Source organism: Cucurbita moschata, unplaced genomic scaffold (assembly GCF_002738365.1).
Source record: "Cucurbita moschata cultivar Rifu unplaced genomic scaffold, Cmos_1.0 Cmo_Scf00019, whole genome shotgun sequence".
Taxonomy (NCBI): Eukaryota; Viridiplantae; Streptophyta; class Magnoliopsida; order Cucurbitales; family Cucurbitaceae; genus Cucurbita; species Cucurbita moschata.
This window is the reverse complement of record NW_019268535.1, coordinates 3,140,404-3,143,497: the sequence shown is the minus strand read 5'-3', so window position 1 is coordinate 3,143,497 and position 3,094 is coordinate 3,140,404. Positions and strand designations below refer to the sequence as shown.

At 35.9% G+C, this 3,094-nt stretch overlaps 1 non-coding gene across 1 annotated transcript; it reads right to left on the bottom strand.

The window, feature by feature from the left end:
• Nucleotides 1-2,467: 2,467 nt before the first annotated feature.
• Nucleotides 2,468-2,572, bottom strand: LOC111457332. Its single transcript, XR_002712913.1, has one exon. It is a non-coding gene; the product is annotated as a Plant small nucleolar RNA R71 (small nucleolar RNA).
• Between the last annotated feature and the right edge of the window lie 522 nt (nt 2,573-3,094).

Here is a 3,094-nt window from a genome sequence, read left to right as displayed (position 1 = left end):
CTCTACCTTGATTTCTTTTAACATTTCTGGCGTCATACCACATGAGACCTTAGAGATAGGGTTAGTACCTGGTTCGAGCTCTATACAAAAATTTATGGCTCGGGAAGGGGTACTCCTAATAAATCCTTTAAAAACACGCCAAGAAACTCGTTCACCATTGTCACTGTGAATGGGGACTTTCTTCCCTTTTTGTATCCACAACATTGGCTAATATGCCCTAGGCTTCTTGTTGGATTAACCTTTGATAACTCTCTAAAAGTAGACTCATATCAAGTCTTTTTGTAGTTAATATTGCACTCTTATTCACCATTTTCTCATTTATTACCCCATTTATTCTACTTAGTGAGCATGAAATTGTTTATTGCGGTCTAATATGAAAAAAATATGATTTGGCATAAATCGATCTTAATTGTACATTTAATTGAGTTATGTGGTAAAGTTTTAGACATTTATGCTGAACAACGAGGGAGTAGCAAATCTAGAAACAAATGGGGGATGACATGAAAATTTTAAATCCACATTAACAATCAAAGTGAGTCATTGACTACACAAGGAGGAACTTATGCTGGAAAATTTTAAATCCACATCAGCAGTTCAAGTGGATAACTTATTCCTTTTCAGCCTTAAAGGGGAACTCATGCTCAATATAAAAGGAAAAAAGAAAACCAAGAGGAGAAGCACACACTTTGGGAGAGAAAAATCGGATTAGACAGCAGAGCCTTCACTACTGTGAACTGCCGTGAAACTAGAGAAGAAGAAGAAAAACCTTAATCGAGCAGCTGTTGACAGCAGAAGAAAGAGAAGACAAAGAAGGATAGATTAGGGCAAAGAGGTGGACGTGAGAGCTTAAGGGAAGGGTACTTCCATTGAAGAACGACAACAAAACTGGATAACTCTCTATTTCCTTACTCTCCTTTCTTTTTCTATCAATTTTATATGATTAAGATGTGGGTTCCTCTATTTAATTCAGTTTCTATGGAGAGATAAACTTTATAGGGGAGGCGAGAGAGTTTTGTATAGTTTAAGTATGTTGACGGTATGATTTTAGTTTATTAAAAAGTTGTTAATAATTTACATGTGTGTTTAATTAGTTACTTTACATACATACATAGTAGTTCTCTTATTCGAGAGAAGAGACGAAGCAATGAAATCATCTTTATTGCTCTAGTTCCATTGCGAGGAGACTTAAGGGCAATAGAAGGGTTAGGAATAATTCTTCTCCTAGAGCCTTGTTAATAGAAATTATAAACGATTATGAAAATAATCACCATGTGTGACCCTTGGAAGTGGGCTTGGAAATATTTTAAAAGGAACTAAAATCTACCACAAAATTTAACAACTTATCTATTTAATCTCTCTAACCTTCCTCGTTATAGTTGATTTTCTCATCATTTTCTGTTTTTCGACAGCAGTGGCACTTTATTTTAGTTTTGTTTAAGTAGTCAAAATCACCAATACCCATTTAAATGTTACCCAAAAACTCACTTAATATCCCGCGATAAAATTAACCAAAAATTCTGACAGCCGTGGCACTTTGTTTTAGTTTTGTTTAAGTAGTCAAAATCACCAACACCCATTTAAATATTACCCAAAAACTCACTTAATATCCGATAAAATTAACCAAAAAGACAGGTTATTTGTGAAATCGATAATTTACTTCTACTTGTGACAGTGTATACTTGCACTTATTCTTGTGAATTACATCATTTTATTATATACATCCACAAGCGATCAAGTTCTTGGCGCCGTTCCCGGGAAACCTCATTTGGTTATTTTACTTTTTGTAGATTTTCGTGAGTTGGAGCCAACAAGAAGCCATAGTAAGTTGAATTTTCTACTGCTGTATTTACGCTACAGAATTAAGTTTACTACTGCAGAATTCTGTGTATGACCCACCTACGTGTTTGGAATTTATTTTGGATCCTGAAATAGAGAAAACATTTAGACGAAGGTTGAGGGAGAAAAAGAAAATGACAGAACACAATTTACCGCAAATAGAACTTGGAGCCCAGCTGAATCGGGAGTTTGAAAATCTAGCGATGATGGCTAATCAAGAGAGAATTACTGCCAATGCCATTCATTTAACAGATGACAGAGAAAGAGCGATCCGAGCATATGCACTTCCAGCTGTGGAAGAGCTAAATCCGTGCATTATTAGACTCGAAATGCAAGTAACTACGTTTGTGCTAAAGCCCGTGATGTTTCAAATGTTGTAAACCATTGGGCAATTTCATGGACTACCGTCGGAAGATCCTCACCTACACCTAAAGTCATTTTTTGGAGTTAGTGACTCATTTCGATTCAAAGGAGTGGATAAAGACATGATTAGACTGAGCTTATTCCTTTATTCATTGAGAGATGGTACTAAATCATGGTTGAATAATTTAGCACCAGGAACCATTGATTCTTGGAATAGTATAGTAGAGAAATTTTTTATCAAGTATTTCCCACCCACTAGAAATGCACGATTTAGAAATGAGATTGTTGCTTTTCAACCGTTTGAAGATGAGACACTAAGTGACGCTTGGGAGAGATTTAAGGAGATTCTTAGAAAGTGTCCTCGCCATGGACTACCTCATTGTATACAAATGGAGACTTTCTACAATGGATTAAATATTGCTACTAAACAAGTAATTGATGCTTCCGCCAATGGAGCTATTTTGTAAAAAATTTGAAGGAAATACAAAGGTGAAACGAACACAACTACAGACTCTGCGCAAGGACTTTGAGACCCTTCATTTAAAGGAGGGTGAGACTGTTTCTGATTTCTTTTCTCGTACTCTCACTGTTGCTAATAAAATGTATTTTCATGGTGAAAAGATGAGTGATGTTAGCATCATTGAGAAATTCTACGCTCCATGACTTCAAAGTTTGATTACGTGGCTTGCTTCGTTGAAGAATCCAACGATTTGGACATCATGACAATTGATGAATTGCAAAGTAGACTACTGGTTTATGAACAATGTATGCAAAGACATACTGTGAAAGAGCATATCATTGAAGATCACTCTTGATAGCAGTACAGGGAGAACAAATCATGGAGGTGACACATTTCGAGGTATGTGGGAGACCAGGTTTTAACAAAAATCTTGTT